The following is an 8845-nucleotide window of genomic DNA, read 5'->3' as shown; positions in this document are numbered from 1 at the left end:
CTTTCTTCTTGAACTGAAGATGACGCTTTGATTTGTACTGAAATGCATAAATTCCTATACATTCATTGTTGTAGTAAACATTTTTAAAATGATTTTACTATTATGCATTTGCACTAAATTATGCCCCATGCAAAAATTTTATTGGGATCAAGCAATATAGAATTTTAAAGACAGCAATCCTGTTAGAGCTGGTGGCCAAAATGACAACTGCCAAAGAATTTCATTATGAGTAGAATTTTTTTTCAGTGATGTGATGCTAAAACCTTCTAAAACACCAGTGAAATCTGATTAGAAACTGCATCAGTGCAGTGAATCACTTTGTGAAAAGATGAAAATCCTATCTCTTTTTCCAATCTCAATCCTTTGTAGAGGAGCATTCTAGACACAATAAACCTGCTCTCTGATGGCACAGTCACATCCATTTTATCTCCCCGTGCTGCTGCGATTGCACCATTGCCAACAAAAGTTGTTTCCTCCTGCAACTCTAAACTACCTCAGTTCAATATAATATCCAATTAACTAACTCTTTCCCTCCTCTGTGCTTTCTTATCCTCCTGCAGTCAATGAAGGGGATCTAGCCACAGTCGAACTGCATTGTTGGCTTTCTTTCTCGCGTGTTGACTAAGATTAATCAGTAGATGCTCCTACTCTGGCTTAGAGATGCAGTGCATCATGAGCAGTGGTCAAAAGTTATCTGCTTCATAGAGAATCAGGTATCGAAGGAGAAGGTGATGTGGCAATGACCCGGTGTTCACTGTGACCAAGCTGACAGGAAATGGACTGCTAAGTGGCAGTTGGGCTGGCTGTGGGTGTGCAGCGGAGACTTGTCCCTTTATCAAGCAATGGCACTGAGCTGCCGAGCACAGTCTACCACAGCACTAATCACCCAGCAGTCTGGCAGAGTAAGAATAGGCTACAACCCAAGTTGGATTCACCCCGCCAGTTAAATGACAGACTGGAGAAATAACCACTTTCAGATCTGTATCACTCATATCAGTCAATAAACACTAGCCGATAGGTTTTCACCTGCATTTACCCCTACACATTTTCCGCTCCACAATAAAGAGGCCTTCAAGCTTTTTGGCTGAAGATTCTATTTATTTGTTGACTGTTGGCAAGCATATAACTTAAGGGGAAAAAATCAACATGGTGCCAGATGACAGCTGAAGTTGGATCTCTTGGCCAAATGTCAGAATCCATGATACTAAACGGTTTGCAAAAAACTGTTTTTAAAAAGCAAGCTTTGTCTGCCATATAAAAGTATTACAGCAGTAATAAAAAAGTTGGTACTGCTTTCAAATTTAAATTGACAATACACATTTATTTTATATCATAGCCCATGAACAAAAACTTTCATCTAGGAAAATACTGTATCACCATTCATTCATTCACTCATCTTCTGCCACTTCATCCGCCGTAGCGGGTCACGAGGAGCCGGAGCCTAACTCAGCACATTCAATGGTTAAGGAATAAAATAGTCATTTGTTTGCAGATAATTACAATAGAAATATAAAACCAGGAGTGTAGTCAACATGGAGTATGTGTGGGGCATGTCTGGCACACGTCCTGTACTTGTACCCTTGATCATTGCACATTATTTAAAAATACATCACAAATTTCATTGTAAATGTAACCCACATGTTTTTCCTTGGGCACAACAGGGTTAATTAATTTGCTTAATGGGTTGATTAATCATTTGTGTAGAGATCTGACAGTCCGGGAAAGCCCATGAAGAAGGTCTCAGGAAAACAGAAGAGGTATCAGTTAAGAGAGATAGACGGACACATACGTGAAGAAAAAACAAAAAACTAGTTTGTTATATCGTTTATTAAAGTGCTTCTGCTTTTGTTCGATTTTTGTTCAACAAACAAAACTACTTTCAACAAGTGGTTTTGTTTCTTTGGAATTTCAGTGAACTGATTAGACATGTTTATTTTGCTAGCCGACACAGTTTAGCTGTATCCTGTCAGTTCTGCCATTGCAAATAATTTCCTTTATTCATGTTTATCTTTAACTAACTTAGATAAAGTGCGAGATTCACGGAACGGAGCGCACTTCAGCCAATAGAATGCACGTACGGTATCACATGACTGCCTACCAAAAAATCTGCGATGAGGTGAAGTCTCGAGCGTTGATGTGCGAATGCGCGAGGGCGCACTGTATATTAAAATTGAGTAGCTTTGGTTAGTTATTTTGTTGTAAGAATTTATATTTAGTCCTTGTTAAAATGGTTGAGTTCATGCTAAAAAAAAAAACATGCTGAGAAAAGAGAATTATGTTGATAATGGAACTGGTGGGATCTCATTTCTGAAAAAGAACTTTGTGACATTTTATTGTTGTGCATTGTGTGACGACTGGATTTTGGAGGGACTGGATTAAAGGCTGGACTCGAGCTTCAGTGGAACATGATAGTAAACTAGATGTAATGGAATCAGTTTGTGGGATCGTTTAAAGCAGTGTATCCGACTGTTTCTAACTTCACCTGAAACCCGTGGAGGTTCCAGATAAAAAACAACCAACTTCACACACGTTGACCCGACCTGGGGGGACAAATAACTATGTCATAAGGGAAGGAGGTACACATGGGAAAGGACATAAGCAAAGGGAAACCACTGAGGACACTAAAAGAATAAGCTGTGAAATTAGCTTTATCCTCAGGTCAAAGAGCTGTATTTTAAGTTGGGGATTAATTTTATAATTATCAATTTTTGCTACATATCTAACAAACCTGCCAACTTTTAATTACCTTTCATCCATATCCAGCTCTACTGTATCTCTTTTAAGAAAGTTAAAATTTGGTCCAAATCCCTCACAATCATATTGCTAATTTATCTATAAATTGAAAGTGCTGATAAACTAGCACCAACTCCACCCTCTCATTCAAAGTTAGCAGGGTTTTCACATTGTCCTGTGTCATCTGTTGAAATCGCAGTTGGGATCCGTGCACTCTACCTAGAAGGAGCTAGCCTAAATTGAAGTTATTTTTACTGACAGGTTACTTTTATGTGGTCAAACATTTTAGTAGGTACTACTTTTTAGCCAAGCATTTTGTTCTTTCATCACAGTTTAACTAGCTCGCAGTGTTTATGCTAATAACCTGTTCAGGTTATAACAAATCATAGCTAAATAAAAATTTATAATACCATCAACCCCTTAAAAATAAATTGCCTAAGTCACTTTTTTACAATAGTGTTTTTATCTCATGATGCTGGCCAGCTCTGGTTAAATTGCCTACATCCCCAGTTAAACAGATCATGCCATTCTACCCCTTTAGTATAATTGCCTATGTGTATGTCTATGAATAAGTGATTCAGTTAATTGTTTCCTGAACAATCTGACAAAATAACAAGCAATTATGAAAAAATTATTTGCGAAACTCAGAGCGATTTCATAATTAATTATATTTTGGCTGGATGGCTCGCTAGCTAGCGTCATGTTACGAAAAGACCAACTCTTTGTTCTGAGGTTCACAGTTAGTTTTCCGTCGTTTTTTAAAATTTGTGTAAAAATAGAAAAAGCAGACAGAAGACAGCTCTGAGGCAGCAGAACAAATAGGCAGAACATGGTGTTGAGATTATGATTGGCTGAGGAATATATCTATAACAGTGTAATTGAGATTAATTTCTACCGGTATTACAGAACTACTCCTATGTTTAATTCAAATTTCATATTTCTTTGCATGTTTTTTATTCCTCATGTTCAAAAGTCTCCAAAACACCTGATTGTTACGTTTTAGCTCATGTACTTCCCTTTTCAATGGAATAATTTACAACAAAATATTTCAAGCCCTTGCAAAAATAGCATTTGCAGCAGAATGGTTGCTTATGACCAGGAATCTTAAATGGGTAGTCTCAACGGGAGAAGCAGATGATTTGAGCCTCTGAATAATTTCTTCCTTCTCTTCTGAAATCATGGCTACACCCATGTGTGAAAAAAATCCTTTTTGTTGAAGCATTTGCTCCCTGACAACCCCTAAAAGAAAATTTCCCCAGTTTTTCATCTGTGAGTCTTCTCTCTCTGTGTCATTTTGGGCCTGAACAGGCTGTGAAGGTTCTTGGAGCTCTTTGTTTTATCCCATCTGGCAGCCCCGCTGAAATTAAAACTTGAAAAGTGGTGACAGTGGTGGCTAGGACAGCTATACACTAAGATGAAACAAGTCATACAACTCTGTAAAACTGAGGAGACCTGCAATGATTCTGGGATGATCACGATGAGCAAAGCTTTTCAAAATATTTCCACCATAGTTACAATATGTAATATATAACATACTGCATGTTAAAAAAAAAATTAATGTTTCGGAGTGAAATCAACATGCAGCATGACAAACTAATGAGGTGGGGATGAGTTTTGTGACCCTGCATGACCTTGGCCATGACATGAGGAGAAATGATTGTCATTCCCTCATTTGCTTGCATCTCTTCTGCATGTGGAGCGTCAGCGTGCAATTTAAAATCACACGCTAGAGGGGAGTTACACCACCATTCTTTTGTTCTTTTGTGTGGCTTCGCATAAAAAGAGGTTTTTATTGGTTGACAGACTAAACTCTAGGTTGAATCAGATTGTCAGTGGGAGGCTAGCAATCATACTAAGAACAAGAAAGAGACATATTTTCTGGTTTCAAGGCTGGATTGCAAAACTTTTGAAAGGGAAACAACAGTACTGAAGCTGTCATTGATATCCGGTTTCCATCTAAGCTAGAAAAGTACTGTGATGATGAAAAGATTACTTTTTGCTCATTATTATTATTATTATTATTATTATTACTAGTATTAGTAGTAGTAGTAGTATTTAGAGAGTGGGACATTAGAACAGCATGGAGATTGATGATCCTCTCTTAGTACTTCTAGGCATTTTTGATGTAGTCCACAATGGACAGGCCACTGTAGAGCTGAGGTCCAGAAATGTAATGTGTGACACCCATAAAGTTGGGTGATCACATTAACATCTGCTCAGTCTTAGAAATCCTTTAGGTAAAAAGAAGTCAAGTAGTACACAAAGTCTGATGCCTCATTTTATTAATGAGGCATCAGGTTAATAATAATCAGGTTTTTAATACATTGGATAGAGACCGATAGTATAAAACCATTAGATATAGTTTTTGCGCACACGTAAGACCACTATACTTCAGGCATTAATAGTGCAAGAATAGGTCTGCAATAATATCAGACAAATCTATATTTGGTCATCAAATACTCATTTGCACTATTAAAAAACATTTTTACAGAATTTGACCAATCAGCATACATTAGCAGAATGGTACCATCCTGTAGGTAAAAGGGTCTTTCCTGAGAGAACTATAAATGTGCACTACTATTTTTTTCAGTGTGATTAAAAAAATCAAGACAGTATTTGCCCAGGATAAAATAAAATGTGGGGTTTTATCTACAAATAGTTGGAAATAATTTTTTTAACCCTTTAATTCCTTTCACTTCCATTCATTAACACCTGCAATGTGAGTGTACCTGAATTGTTGCTAGTTTTGGGGGGGGGGAAACAAATTAATACTTAGGAAGTGTAGAAGGGCTGTGTTAAAGCAGCCTAAGTATTTTAAGTCAGCCTTCACAATAAACATTATCAAAAGGAAAGTTTTAATCCTAAACTTCTAAATGTAGAGAAGGTTTCTGCCTCCCAGATCTAGACTGGAAGGTGGTTACAAACTTCTTTTAGAGTCTGCAGGGAGCAAGCAACCCTCCACACTAGGAGGGTAGTACTGTATTCTGGATGGGTAATAGGGTATTATGAGAACTTTGAGATATGTTGCTGTGTGGCCAATAGTTTATGTATGTGAGCAGAAGGATTTAAATTATATTCTGAATGTTGCAGGGAGCCAATACAGAGAAGGCATATTGGAGAATATATGATCACTTATAACTAGCAGTATTGCCTTTGAGCTGGGGGGTAATTGGCCTGATAATAGAGAGTTGAAATAATCTAGCCTGAAAGTAAAAAAAAAGAAAAAAAGAAAGCCAAATATTTTTTTCAGCATCTGCAGATGAATGCATGCAGTGCTTGAACTTTATTTTATAGTGTATGGGACGGAAAAGAAATAACTGATGGAATTCTTTCTATCTACACCATTTAAATCCCCCGTGCACTTTGGTTTTGCTGTGTTTATTGGCAATCCATGAAAATTTTATGCATACTAGGAAGCAGCTATACATAGTTGTCTCTATTCTTGATTATAGATGCTTGAACAATCAAACATAGTACAGTGTCTGATCAATTCTCAACACTGATCATCAGTGTAAGAAAAATCAATGGTGAAAAAAAAAATAGACGTTCATATTATATCAAGAGATATGCAATCAGGAGAGGCATGGTACCTACGCAAATCTGTGAAAAAATGTGAGGCTGAACAAGCATATTAGTTAGTAAGCAATCACAATAATCTGCTGTGATGGGGGTGGCAGTGACTCAGCGGCAGAGCGGACGTCTTACAACCAGGTACTACTTGGACTAATTGCATGCCTACACGCCCCTAGTGTGTTGTGTTTCAGGGGCCTGTACACAACATTGTGTGTGTGATCTGACTAACATATATATATATATATATATATATATATATATATATATATATATATATATATACACATACACACTGTATATACAGTATATACAGTATATATATACACTGTATACACTGTATATATATATATATACTGTATATACAGTGTGTGTGTGTGTGTGTGTGTGTGTGTGTGTGTGTGTGTGTGTGTGTGTGTGTGTGTGTGTGTGTGTGTGTGTGTGTGTGTATGTGTGTGTGCGCGCATGTATTGTACTGTGAGTGAGAAGAGAATTTCCCATCTGGGGATCAATAAAGTGAATTTAATCTTAATCAGAAATTTAATATAGTTGAGTCCTAAATCCAAAACTGGCATGGACTCCACTAGACCTCTGAAGACATGCTCTGGTATCTGGCACTGAGATGTTAGCAGCAGATTCTTTAAGTCCCAGGATTGGAATGGGTTATCCAACCCCACAGATGCTTGATTGATTTTGATCTGTGCAATTTGGTGACTGAGATGACAAGACAAACTCACGTTGTGTACTTCAAAACATTTCCTGGACCATTTTGCTTTGTGGCAGGGCATAGTGTCCTCCTGAAATGAGGGAAAACCATTTCCAAGTAAGGGTTTATGGGTCTGCAACTGCAGGACCCAAGGTTTCCAGAATCCCAGCCGAATATTGGCCAAAGCAACACACTGCCTCTGCCAACTTGCCTTCTTCTTAAAATGCACCCTGATGCTGCGTGTTCCCAAGGTAAGCAGTGAACACACACCTGTCCGCCTACAGATTTATCACGCCAAGTCACTGTCCTCCATTGCCCCGTAGTGAAGTTCCGAGACTGGCATGTCCATTGTGTGTGTGTGTGTGTGTGTGTGTGTGTGTGTGTGTGTGTGTTAACATGCAATCAATTCTCAAATGATTGCATGTCACTCTCTCTCTCTCTCTCTCTCTCTCTCTCTCTCTCTCTCTCTCTCTCTCTATATATATATATATATATATATATATATATATATATATATATATATATATATATATATATATATATAATCTTTGCAAATACTCAAGCATAAAATGTTTACATTGGTCGACATTACCCATGGTCAGTACATGTAGTGGACTGGTTGCAGAAGCCTCTCAGTGAAGACTTTATACCATGACTTCTTTGGTATGATATCTGGTTTCTACTCATTAATCATTTTTCATCTTTAAAATAGTGATTTAATGTGGAAACAAATCTTCCTCTCATCTGCTTTTTTTAAACCTTTTTTGTCTCTCTGTCTGTCCATCTCTTTCCATTTCTCTAGTAATTTTGTGTTCCTGGCACCAAGAAACGCTTCTGTCCAGAATGGTTTGTGTTGGTAGTTGGTGAACATTGAAAATACCCAACAGAAGACTCCTAGAAAACATGAATAGAATCAAATGTTCCTTCTCCACAGATTAGACACAAGTACAATCGTACACTTTCAGAATGCAAAGTATTATTCAAAAGTAGATTTTTTTCATATTTCTTTTTTCAATTGATTGGTGCACCTGCCCACTTAAATATGTCACAATTTCTCTCTTGCAGTGTGCTGGAACATTCAAGAGAAGGGAAATGCAATCCCAATCAAATCTCCACCTGGGCCCTGTTTTCCCCTCCTGCTGTTTCATTAACTTCCAATCTGAGCAGCTAGTGCTTTAAGGTAATGTCATCAAATTACTAATTTTGGTGTACTCAATGCAAATGATACACTTATTGTAGAGAAACAGCAACTTTATAAACAGTACATATTCTGGAAATTTCTACTATTGATTTATCTGCTGCACCTAATATTGAAGCGCAAACATTTAGTCTTTCTCCACCACCAGACTCCCAGTTTTATTCCTTGGTTGATGATGCGTTCAGTTTGTTAAGAAGCAGTTTGCTAAGGTACAGATGCTCTCAAGAAATGCCTTTGCACTTGTTATTATGACATCTCCTTGGCATTTAAAAGAGAGATAAGACACATTTCTCCATTAGGCTCATCTTTGCCTGTCACAGTTGCCCAATATTTGATTTTCCTAATTAATTGAACTGCATCCTATGCTTCATGTCCTGGATGATTTGCTGCTACTTGACAGTCCATACACAAACCAGATCAGCGCATCTCTGCCTAAACAGGGTTTGAGCCTGGATAACAAAACAGCTGATTTCTTGTCTATGTGAAATATTGCATATTTTAGGATGCAGTATTATACAGGCTGTCTTGCTCACCTTTTCAACGTACAACACATTAATCACACATTTCCCTGTTTCATTTATTTATTTAATCTTGATCTAAACAGGAAAAACATCTCGTTGAGATTTTCTCATCAGTGA

This window comes from Antennarius striatus, chromosome 9, assembly GCF_040054535.1.
Source record: "Antennarius striatus isolate MH-2024 chromosome 9, ASM4005453v1, whole genome shotgun sequence".
Taxonomy (NCBI): Eukaryota; Metazoa; Chordata; class Actinopteri; order Lophiiformes; family Antennariidae; genus Antennarius; species Antennarius striatus.
This window is presented reverse-complemented; position numbering follows the sequence as displayed.